Below are 13,055 nucleotides of genomic sequence, written 5' to 3' on the forward strand. Positions count from 1 at the left end.
CCTCATAGGGTTCTCCATACTGGCTCTTGTCCATCTGATTGACTTAGGCTAGTGGGACATTAGTGTGAAGCAAGTGAAGGCATGAGAAGTGCTTACCTGCTGGAGCCTGTCATCTGAGAATGTTCCTTCTTGGAACCCAGCCAGCAATGGTGAGAAAGCCCTGATTGCAGTGGAGAAGCCCACTGGGGGAACTGTAACCTAGCTAAGCTGAAAGCCCCAGCTGAGTTTGCAGCAAGCAATGAGTACCAGTTGGGGGAGGGAGGATATTTTGAGCCTTTCCCAGACTCCAGCCTCTCTGTCAACCCTACTTGAAGCAGAACTACCTGTTCGGCTCACAAAATCACGAAAACATAACGGCTTGTTTTGTTTTACAACATTAAGTTTTGGAATGCTGTGTTGTGCATCAGTGGAAACTGAAAGTGTCCCCATTTTAGCAAACTCCCCAGGTGATTCTAGTGATACTTTTCTGCAACATAATGTATTAGCCCATTTCACATTTGCCACCATCTTCTATCCTCTTGTTCCTTCTCTCCTTTCTTCAGATTCTGCTCTTTTCAGCTCCCTGAATGGAGGCATGGAAGATGAGAGGATTGAGCAGTAATCTGAAACGTTCCCTCACTAATTGACTTAATTGCAGTAGTCCCCCTTTCCTCGTTTCTAAAATACAGATGGCATCCACTCTATCAGAGGGAAAAGTTAGGTGATATGAATGTGGGATCTGACATTTGGGAAACTTAGCTCCCTTTTCCCTGTCACCTGTTTGTTTTTTTCCCTTGAAGTACTCCTTAGCATATACATCAAGCTATTTTACTAATCTTTGACAACCTCCACTTTTATTGCCTTCACAGTTATCTATGCTTATAAAAAATAGTGCTTTCTATAGATTTACAAATACAGTACTAATAGGATTTCTGGAGGGATTAGTCTCTTTCCTGAAAATCGTCTATACTAAAATTCCATCTTATAGTAAAGCAATCATTTCATGAAGTCAGGTTGTGTGGGGGCTGCAGGATGAGTGCTCTCTCCCTGCACCTGAAGGTTTCAAGCACTGTGGATTTTGCATAATAGAAAACTTCTGGCTTTAGAGACATCCAAGAGAAGCCAAAGTTCCTATTATGTTTCTAAGCTCTTCTTTTCTGCTTGAACAAGTAACAGTATCACTCACCTTTACAAGCTATCAGTAGGAAATTTTGATACTCTCTCCCTCAGGACAAATGTAAAATAAATCGTCAGGACCCTGTAATGGTACCAGGCTCTCAAACAACTGGAGTCCCCAGGCATGTCTCAGGATGGATAAGGAATTTGTGAAACTCTTTGTGTTCCCCCTGCTCCTCTGAGCCCTCGGTGACCTGTTATTGTGGCGGATCGCTGGTTGTTCTGCTTCAGAGTTGCTCATGCAAGTGATTGGAGGTAGAGCACAGGCTGCAACCTAATCAAGTCAAGGGCTGTGCAGCTGGGAATTCACTTGTGTGGCTGGGCTTAGTAATATGCATCACAGTGACACTGGACAACTCAAGGGAACTTAGTGGGGAATTTGCATTACTGGGGAAGTGGGGGAAGGCTTTAGTTTTCTAAAATCACTAAAGGAGGCTTTGTGAAATCTGCCACCAGCTTGCTAGTACACCATTTCACACCACTCATCTGACACATAATCCTTTAACAGGTAAGAAGGTGACACAGCTGACATGAGTTAGAGAGATGGTAGGCAGGATCACCCTAGAGTCTGAATCACTTAAATTTTTTTTCTGAAATTTATTCTAGAGGTTAGTAAAAAACAAACAAACAAAACCCAAAACAAAACAAACAAACAAAAAAACAATAGTAGCTTGTTTCCAAGTAGACTAAGAGATGCTGTAGCTGAATTGCCAGGAAATGCAGATTCCTGGTCCTCATATCCAGAAATTGTAATTCAAAGGGTCTAGGAGGGGCTTAGGAATCTTTGTTTACTAAGCCTGCTTAAGGCAGTGCTGTTGCAAGGGATGGTGGCAGTTTCATCTGTCTCACTCAATGTCTTTCTCTGGGATACTAAAGGAAGTTTGCTAAGAGCATCATCTCTTTGCCTCTACTCTTAACTCTACAGTCACTATGTGTAGACCCTGTTAGATGTTGAGGATAGAGAAATGAATATGACATGGTCCCAATAAAATAAGCAGACTACTAGGGAGAATAGACATGTAATCATGAAAGTTTATACAAGATAAGTGATAGCTCCACGAGCAGAGTGATTAACTCTGCCTGAAACTGTCAAAAAAAAGTCTTTGGAAAAATGATGCCACTCGATCTGAATTCCATAGGAGGCATGGGAATTCTCTGGGAGACAGACGTAGAACTCACCTTGTTGCAAAAACACCCCAAGTATCATTTCTTTCTCCTCATAACCAATGACACATCTGCATTCCTGGTTCATGGCCTGGGAATGTGTAAGAATCACTAGTGGGGCTAAAACCAAACCAAACCAAATTTTACTCAGTGTGGTGTACCCTGTAAGGTACTGTTCATATCTGCCTTCAGGTTTCTGGCAGAGGGCCTTTCACTGTGAGTCCCTATATAGATTTCAAAGGCTAAAGACTAAGGTCTCATTTCCTTCCCTGAGGGAGCCAGCTTCCCATGACTAATCAGTGTGGAGGTTTAAATGTCCAGTTCCCTCATCCCAGCTAAGAACAACTCTAAAAGGTCATCTGAGGTTCACAATCCTGTGGATTGGCTAAGGCCTCTGTTGAGATGGCTTCACAGCTCATCTCTCTGCCCAATCTCCTTCCCTTTCAGAGATGTCACTCTCCAGAGCCCTCCTTAATAGATCCCTGAATACTACTCTTTTTTCCTGGGGAACTCATTAGATGACACTGGCCTCATTCCACAGAACCCTGAGTACAATTGTTCTGACAGCACTAGAAGTTTTGTAAAGCTCCACAGGTGATTCTGAGGCATATCTCTTTAAGAGCCACTAAGTGGTCTTTTCAAAATGAGATCTGAAAATCTCTTGCAACAGAATCATCTTAAGCACGTTTATTAAATGAAGATTCCTGGACCCCCTCCTGGACCCTTTGAATTTTAATTTCTGGATGCAAAAACAGGGAATCTGCATTTTTTAACAAGTTCCTGGCTTTCTTCATATGCACACTGCTGTGTGAAACCACTAAAGCTAGTCTCAGGACTTCATGAATGTATGTATAATTTCATAGTTAAGCAAATAAAGGAATAGGATCTTCCTCCCAGACCATAAGACTCTCTGCTCCTTGTATCACATGCAGACTTGGGTAAACAAGATTCAGCAAGAGAAATGTTGGGGTTACACCTGGACCAGCTGTTATCCACCTATGCTCAGTATCTGGGTCTTGATTCAGTGACCTCTGGCCATGTGCCAGAAGAGGATGTGCCTTTTAAGGACTTTTTTGTTTTTTTTCTTTAGCATCTGGACATTTCTGTTTGGTAGCCCTAGTGCACACTAGGTCTCTGATTTTGATCACTGCATTTTTCCCCGCTGGCAAGCAGTCAATGTCAGAGATAGAGGGACATTGCTCAATGTATCCTAACCCTTTCAAATGGAAGCCTCTGGATAATCAAGCATGACTCCTGGCAGCTCTTCCAGGCCCTTTCTCTGTCTTTTCCCCTAATATACTTTGCTAATATGTTTTAAAATTATCTCCAGCCATGTTGCCTCAATAACCTTTCCTTGGCAGGCACTCCATTGTCTGAATGGACTCCTAACGTATTTTCCTGCTTACTTCCATCTTTGCTCACTCTTTACTCTCGAAGGAAGGAAGGAAGGAAGGAAGGAGAGAGAGAGAGAGGGAGAGAGAGAGAAAAGAGAAAAGAAAAGAAAGAAAAAGAAAGAAAGACGACAACAACAATAAAAACAAAGGCTATTCCTTCTTTATATTCTTTTCTTCTTCAAATGTTGCTCTAAAAAGAGAACAGAAATAGAGACAGTGCGGTGCAGTTGTTAGCTAAGCTCCTGATATCAAACTCCTAGGGCTGGAATCCTGGTCCTGTTGCCTACTGGCTGTATGATTTTGAGCGAGTTGCATAATCTCCCTGTTTCTTTGCTTTTTTGGTCTGTAAGTTTGAGGTAATAGTGCCTACCGCCTGGAGCTGTCATGAGGATTCAGTGAATTCTCCCATATAATGAACTTTAAGCAGTACCAGGCATGGAGGAGGTGGTATTCAATGCATTCTATCATTATCATGAATGTGGGCAAATGGGAACCAAGCTACTTGCCTGTTTTTCATTTCTTGGTTCTGTTTGCATCTTTCAAAATTAATTCAAAATAAAACTCATCAAATTCATAAGAAATGGGCAGAAAAGATTTGATCAGAGTGACTTTTCACCGAGATCAATAGAATCATGGAGGGTAAATGTACTTAACCCCAGTAAGAACCCAAGAACATGTCAAGGTTAAGAGGTTTCAGATCTAATGCCCCTGAAGACAATTTTTTACCCAAAGCATTTAAGAGATCAGTGTAGGTTTGAATCCTGTGTTGCAAAGCTATCTGGGTAGTTGTGGACAAATTATTTAACCACTCAGAACCTCAGTTTCATATTTAAATTGAAATCACTCATCTGCTCCTCACTGGATGGTAGAAAGGGAAGTGACAGGTATATGCCAGCTCTGGCCACAGAGTTGGCATTAATTAAGCATGAGAGAAATCCAGTGAATATTAAGACAGAGGGAGTTGGAGATGCAGGAAGAAGCAGAGAACACCCACTGTGAATGCCAGAAAGGGAGGGCTTAACGCTGGCCCTGCATGAGCCATGGTGCTACAAACCCAGTGTGGTCTATTTAACTCCTCTCTGTTTTGATGCTCCCAGCGGTGGCTCCCTCAGGAGTAAATACTGAGGGCTAAGAAATGTATTTGACAAGTGAAAGTCAGTGATGGTCACTCTCCCACACAGCAGACAGCCCCTGGAACAGGCAACTTCTTCCTGTGCCACAGTCCCTGGAGGGAATCATAGCAGATCTTATTTTTACAAGGTGAATTTCTGACTGTGCACCCCTGCTTTGAATTCTACATACCATTGGGCTTTAATGAACAAAAGGAGCCAGCCGCAGGATCCCCTGCACAGGACTCATTAAATAGACTTGAGGAGATGCCACAAGGTTGCTTCCCGCCCCCCACCCCGTACAATTGCCCTGATGAATTGCACATATCCACAAGCTTGGGTACATGTTTCCTCCCCTTAGATTACCTTTCACCTTTATCTTCAGCGATACGTGGCAAAGAGAAATAATTAGCATATGTAAAACTAAAAACAGTGTTTCCTAAGTATTTCCTATGTGTCAACACCTTTATGCTTTATTTTTAATTTTCACAACAGCAACAACTTAATATAGATAGTCTAGTCCAAATTTTACAGCTGAGGATGCTGTAAATAGGTGCAGAGGTGTATAGTCATTTGTCCTAGGTCACACAGCGAGTGAGTAGTTGGCTGGAATGCAGAAGGCTTTTTTTCCTGAACTCAAGGCCCATGTTATTTCCATCACAGCATGCTGCCCTTCCTTGGAAATCTTTGAGGCTGATGACGATAATAAACAGGAAAGAGAGAGAATAGAGTTTCCCTCATTTGCAAGTAGTCCAAGAGTCTCTCTGGTCATTTAAATCTAGGTTGACTGTTTCTGCCTATCGACTCCCTAAGAATCAAATGACAAAATCACTACCTAAGGGCCATGCTTGGGATAGTCTTGCAGTGCTTCTTTGGTTATAAAGTGATTCAGAGAGATCTAGTAGTGAAGAATTTGTTCTACTTGGCCTCTTGGAAAAACAGAGTTTAAGCACTTCATTTCTGGCATCGCATAAATATATTCAAATATTTTCATCTTTGTTATCCAGAAGAAAGGAATTCAGACATTAAACAATCATCTATTGAGCATCTACTGTGTGACAGTTGCCATTCTAGCACTTGAGGTGTATCATTGAATAAAACAGATAAAGATGTCTGTCTTCAGTGAGCTTATTTTGTCAGATACTCATAAATCCCAAGAATCAGGGAGTCTTAGAAGAAAAGAGTTTGAAGCGACTAGTACTATGAAGTGAGTTCCAATTTTTGATACATGGGAATAGCAAATATGTTCTATGTTTCCATAGTTGTAGGTGTCTATGACATAGTAAGCCAAGAGCTATTGCAAATGGGCCTTTGTAACATACAAAAAGGTGTTCTTTGACAACTGCAATGTGTTCAGTAAAGAAGACAAAGGCATAAGGTGTACTTAGAGGTAAATTTCTGGTAGCAACAGCAATTCAGTGATGTACAACGATAACAACTCTGGGGTTATTTTACAACTAGACCTGGTATAAGAGCAATTACCTATAACGACTTGTGCTATGGCACAAAGAGGGACTGATGCCAGTCCAAATTCTAACTCTGCCACTTGTGTTGTAACCTGGGACAAGTCAATTGGCCTCTGTAAATTTTTCTTATCTTCCAAGAAACATGAATTGTGTCTACATTATTTTGATTTCATTTTTTTGTGTGTAAGTGTGTCTTTTTTCTTTTCAAACAAAATGAAAGGTGTGCATAGTGTCATACATTTGCATAACTCTTTATAGCTTACAAAGTAACTTTAATCACTAATGACACCAGGGTAAATTTCTTGTCATCCTGCCACCTCCTTTTCTTATCCTAATTCAGTATTTCCTTTATGTTGTTTCATAGTTTCTTTTCTTTTCCTATTGCAGTAGTGCAGGTTCCCAAATTCTCACTCCTGGAATACTGTAATAGTTGAGCAACTTTTTTTTTCATTGCCTCTTCCAATTCCATCTATTTTTGACAGATGAATCTAAATTAAAATAGTTCTTTCACTGGCAATCCTATTTTTCTAATATCTCTCAATGTCCCATGTTATACATAAAAATAAAGTACAAAGTTTTTATATTAGGTCATAAGTTATTTTTCTAGACTTATATGTCTTTATTCATCAGACACTAAGATTCTCTATTTCTGAATATGTCTCATGCTTTCTTACATCAGAGTCTGCTCAGACCCCTCTCATTGAGCAGAATCCCACTTTCCCCATCTCTGTGAGTTACTCTTGACTATATATGTGTCTGACATCTCTGAAACATATAAGAATGTTCTTTTATTCTTATCACTGTCACTAGTGCCTGGTACCAAGTGGGAGTTCACTGAATGCTTGTCAAATTGAAAAGAAAAGAACATATCAATGCATGTTTAGTTGACGAATTGATTGATTCACTCTTCCCAGTGTAATTTCCAGGTATTCTATGAATTTCTGAAATTTCTGGGTATTTCTGGAATTTTCAGTTCATTCTTTGATCCCATAAAAAACTACATTTCTATGGCATTGTTAGCATCTGACAAATTATCTAATGACATCACGAAGACCACCAAGATGAATTCAATAATTCAATTCTATTATTTCTTTGGCCTATGAATCATTGTATTCCCCATCATTCAACACCTAACTCATTATGGACAAACAACAATACTCAACATTACCTAATTATCTTGTGTTTTAAAACATGTAATGATATGGAGTAAATACTTTATTTTTATTTCCATTTAAATCCTGGGAAAGGAGTATCATTTTATCCTTCTTTTGCAGGTAAAAATTTGAAATAATAAATTAAAAAATTATTCAAACTCATATATTTGCCAGAGGCAGAACAAGATTTGAACCCAGATCTTTATAACCCACAGTCTGTACAATTATTCAGTAAATAAGATGACATGTCTACGTGTATTTATCCATTTAGGTTATACCATCTCTTGTCTTGCTCCCTCAAACAGACATTCCATAATGCTTTCAGAAATTATGTTCAGATATCAAATGTTTCTCCTCCACTGGACATCCTTTACAGGCTCTCCAAGCCCTGATAATGTTCACATTCATAAGGCCCTTCCTGACCTGGGTCCTGCCTTTCCAACCCAGGAACTCCTCCACAACCACTCATTCCACTAAATATACCCCATAAGATTCTGTCCTGCTTTGAGTTTTGTTGCCTTTGGGGTTTGTCCCAGGCTCATTTATTGGACAGTTAGCTTCTCATTATGGATCAGAAGAATGCATAACCATGACCCCTCCATCCAGAACGCAGGCCTAAGGGAGGCTGCCTGGAAAGTGCAGCTCACTCTGTCAGTGGAGTCCAACTCCTATTATTTGAAGAAAAAGAAAAAAGCACAGTTGAACAGAACACAACCTGACAATATCTTTGTTATGTGCATAAACATTTCAGTCATTGGAAAAAAAATCTTGATTTTGCTTGACAGACTTGCAGCATCTATCATGAAAGAAAAGCAAATGTGTGACAGGTTGTAAAACGGAAGGCAATATCGCCTCATTAGAGTTCATTTTAAGTTGGGTTTAAATGACGCCTTGTCATGCATCTAAATAACTTAAGTGGGTACTGGGAATGTGTTTATCATATTGCTTGGAATAAGTGTTTTTGGTTTTTTTTTTCTCCCCTAAATATATCCCTTCTCAGAATTGCAAAGGTAAGAAAGAGCCTCCTTCCCTATAGGAGGTGGTGAGTGTAATCAGGACTTTAGTGACATTTTCCCCTCATAGCCTGCCCTTGTCTATTACCGGGAGTGACTCTGAGCAAGGAAAGCTAGGAAGTCACCGTTCTGATGGTTTCCTTCTTCCTCTTTTAGGCTTGTGTCTCCCTTGGTGTTTTTATATAATTTTGTTGAAAACACTACAAAAGATGCAGTGTATAGAGTGGCCGAGGCTGTGGCCCCTTCACATCAGACTGCTTTGGTTCTAATTCTGTCTCTGCCACTTAATAGCTATGTGACCTTGGACAAGTTACATGTTCTTTCTGTGACCCATTTTTTTTAAAAAAAATAACAACTTTGTTGAGATGTAATTCATGTACCATACCATTTGAGATGTACAATTCAATTATTATTTTTTAATTTTATTTTGCAAATGCATTTAATACACAGATATTTTTCTTTTCTTATACTTTAAGTTCTGGGGTACCAGTACCATGCTGTTTTGGTTACTGTAGCCTTGTAGTATAATTTGAAGTCAGGTAGCGTGATGCCTCCAGCTTTGGTCTTTTGGCTTAGGATTGTCTTGGCACTGTGGGCTATTTTTTGGTTCCATATGAACTTTAAAGTAGTTTTGTCCAATTCTGTGAAGAAAGTCATTGGTAGCTTAATGGGGATGACATTAAATCTACAAATTACCGTGGGCAATATGGCCATTTTCATGATATTGATTATTCCTCTCCATGAGCATGGAATGTTCTTCCATTTGTTTGTGTCTTCTTTTATTTCGTTGAGCAGTGGTTTGTAGTTCTCCTTGAAGAGATCCTTCACACCCCTTGTAATTTGGATTCCTAGGTATTTTATTTTCTTTCAAGCAATTGTGAATGGGAGTTCACTCACGATTTGGCTCTCTGTTTGTCTGTTATTGGTGTATAAGAATGCTTGTGATTTTTTCACATTGATTTTTGTATCCTGAGACTTTGCTGAAGTTGCTTAACAGCTTACAGAGATTTTGGGCTGAGACGATGTGGTTTTCTAAATATACAATCATGTCATCTGCAAACAGGGACAATTTGACTTCCTCTTTTCCTAATTGAATATCTTTTTTTTTTTTTTTTTTTGAGACGGAGTCTCGCTCTGTCGCCCGGGCTGGAGTGCAGTGGCCGGATCTCAGCTCACTGCAAGCTCCGCCTCCCGGGTTTACGCCATTCTCCTGCCTCAGCCTCCCAAGTAGCTGGGACTACAGGCGCCAGCCACCTCGCCCGGCTAGCTTTTTTTGTATTTTTTAGTAGAGACAGGGTTTCACCATGTTAGCCAGGATGGTCTCGAACTCCTGACCTCGTGATCCGCCCGTCTCGGCCTCCCAAAGTGCTGGGATTACAGGCTTGAGCCACCGCGCCCGGCCCCTAATTGAATATCTTGTATTTCTTTCTCCTGCCTGATTGCCCTGGCCAGAACTTCCAACACTATGTTGAATAGGAGTGGTGAGAGAGGGCATCCCTGTCTTGTGCCAGTTTTCAAAGGGAATGCTTCCAGTTTTTGCCCATTCAGTATGATATTGGCTGTGAGTTTGTCATAAATAGCTCTTATTATTTTGAGATACGTCCCATCAATATTTAATTTACTGAGAGTTTTTAGCATGAAGGGCTGTTGAATTTTGTCAAAGGATTTTTCTGCATCTATTGAGATAATCATGTGGTTTTTGTCTTTCATTCTGTTTATATGCTGGATTACGTTTATTGATTTGCATATGTTGAACCATGGTATTGGTTCAACAGAGATATAGACCAATGGAACATAACAGAGTCCTCAGAAATAATACTACACATTTACAACCATCTGATCTTTGACAAACCTGACAAAAACAAGAAATAGGGAAAGGATTCTCTATTTAATAAATGGTGCTGGGAAAACTGGTTAGCCATATGTAGAAAGCTGAACCTGGATCCCTTCCTTACACTTTATACAAAAATTAATTCAAGATGGATTAGAGACTTAAATGTTAGACCTAAAACCATAAAAACCCTAGAAGAAAACCTAGGCAATACCAGTCAGGACATAGGCATGGGCAAGGACTTCATGTCTAAAACACCAAAAGCAATGGCAACAAAAGCCAAAATTGACAAATGGGATCTAATTCAACTAAAGAGCTTCTGCACAGCAAAAGAAACTACCATCAGAGTGAACAGGCAACCTACAGAATGGGAGAAAATTTTCGCAATCTACTCATCTGACAAAGGGCTAATATCCAGAATCTACGAAGAACTCAAACAAATCTGCAAGAAAAAAACAACCAACCCCATCAAAAAGTGGAAAAGGTATGAACAGACACTTCTCAAAAGAAGACATTTATGAAGCCAACAGACATATGAAAAAATGCTCATCATCACTGGCCATCAGAGAAATGCATATCAAAACCACAATGAGATGCCATCTCACACCAGTTAAAATGGTGATCATTAAAAAGTCAGGAAACAACAGGTGCTGGAGAAGATGTGGAGAAATAGGAATACTTTTACACTGTTGGTGGGACTGTAAACTAGTTAAACCATTGTAGAAGACAGTGGGGCAATTCCTCAAAGATCTAGAACTAGAAATACCATTTAATCCAGCAATCCCATTACTGGGTATATACCCAAAGGATTATAAGTCATGTTACTATAAAGATATATGCACATGTATGTTTACTGTGGCACTATTCACAATAGCAAAGACTTGGAACCAACCCAAATGTCCATCAATGATAGACTGGATTAAGAAAATGTGGCACATATACACCATGGAATACCATAAAAAGCCATAAAAAGGATGAGTTTATGTCCTTTGTAGGGACATGGATGAAGCTGGAAACCATCATTCTCAGCAAATTATCGCAAGGACAAAAAACCAAACACCGCGTGTTCTCGCTTATAGGTGGGAATTGAACAATGAGAACACTTGGATACAGGACAGGGAACATCACACACTGGGGCCTGTCTTGGGGTGGGGGGATGGGGGAGGGATAGCATTAGGAGATATACCTAATGTAAATGATGAGTTAATGGGTGCAGCACACCAACATGGCAAGTGTATACATTTGTAACAAACCTGCAAGTTGTGCACATGTACCCTAGAACTTAAAGTGTAATAAATAAATAAATAAATAAAATTTAAAAAAGAGCAAAAAAAAAAAGTTCTGGGGTACATGTGCACAATGTGCAGGTCTGTTACATAGGTATACACATGCCATGTTGGTTTGCTGCACCCATCAACCCGTCATATACATTAGGTATTTCTCCTAGTGCTATCCCTCCCCTAACCACCCCCACCACCCCAAAAGGCCCCAGTGTGTGATGTTCCCCTCCCTGTGTCCATGTGTTCTCATTGTTCAATTCCCACTAAAAATATGGAACGCTTCATGAATTTGCGTGTCATCCTTGTGCAGGGGCCATGCTAATCCTCTTTGTATTGTTCCAATTTTAGTATATGTGCTACCGAAGCGAGCACACAATTCAATTATTTTTAGTATATTGACAGGGCTGTATAACCAACATCACAACCCATTTTAGAACATGTTCATCACCCCTTAAAAAGAATCCTGTACCCATTCATCAGCCGTCACTCCCCATTTCCTCTCTTCATTTCCTCCAGCCCTAGACATCCACCAATCTACCTCTGTCTCTATGGATTTGCCCATTCTGGACATTTCATACAAATGAAGGCATACAATGTGTAGCTTTTGTGACTGGCTTCTTTTACTAAGTTTTTTTGGGGCTCCATCTGTGTTATAATATCTATCAGGGATAGATAGATTTCATTTCTTTTATATCACATTTTTTGTCTTACTCATCAGTTGATGCACATTTGGCTTCTTTCCATGTTTTGGCTATTATGAAAAATGCTGCTAAGAACATTCATGTGCAAGTTTTGGGGTAGATATACATTTTTACTTTGCTTGGATATATACCTAGGAATGGAATTACTGGGCCATATGGTAATTCTGTGTTTACCCTCTTTAGGAACTACCGCACTGTTTTCCAAAGCAATTGCTTGATTTTAAATTCCCATCAGTAGTGTATGAGCATTCCAATTTATCCACATCCTTGTCAACACTCATTATTATTTGTTATTTTTTAATATAACTATTATTGTTGGTATGAAATAGCATCTCATGTGGCTTTTGTTTGCTTTATAAATCATTCTAGTATAAAGATGCATGCACATGTTATGTTTATTGCAGCACTACTTACAATTGCAAAGACTTGGAACCAACCTAAATGCCCATCAATGATAGACTGGATAAAGAAAATGTGGCACATATACACCATGGAATACTATGTAGCCATAAGAAAGAATGAATTCATGTCCTTTGCAGGGACATGGATGGAACTGGAAACCATCATTCTCAGCAAACAAACACAGGAACAGAAAAATCAAACAGCACATGTTCTCACTCATAAGTGGGAGTTGAACAACGAGAACACATGGGCACAGGGAGGGGAATATCACATACCGGGGCCTGTTGGGGAGTGGGGGCAAGGGGAGGGAGAGCATTAGGGCAAATACCGAATGCAGGTGGGACTTAAAAACCAGATGACTGGTTGATAGGTGCAGCAAACCACCA

General features: G+C 39.9%; 1 non-coding gene across 1 annotated transcript; it reads right to left on the reverse strand.

The window, feature by feature from the left end:
- Nucleotides 1-11,831: 11,831 nt before the first annotated feature.
- On the reverse strand, nucleotides 11,832-11,938 carry LOC115900648. Its single transcript, XR_004060301.1, has one exon. It is a non-coding gene; the product is annotated as a U6 spliceosomal RNA (small nuclear RNA).
- Nucleotides 11,939-13,055: the final 1,117 nt, after the last annotated feature.

The sequence above is a fragment of the Rhinopithecus roxellana genome, chromosome 11, assembly GCF_007565055.1.
Source record: "Rhinopithecus roxellana isolate Shanxi Qingling chromosome 11, ASM756505v1, whole genome shotgun sequence".
In the NCBI taxonomy this organism is placed as follows: Eukaryota; Metazoa; Chordata; class Mammalia; order Primates; family Cercopithecidae; genus Rhinopithecus; species Rhinopithecus roxellana.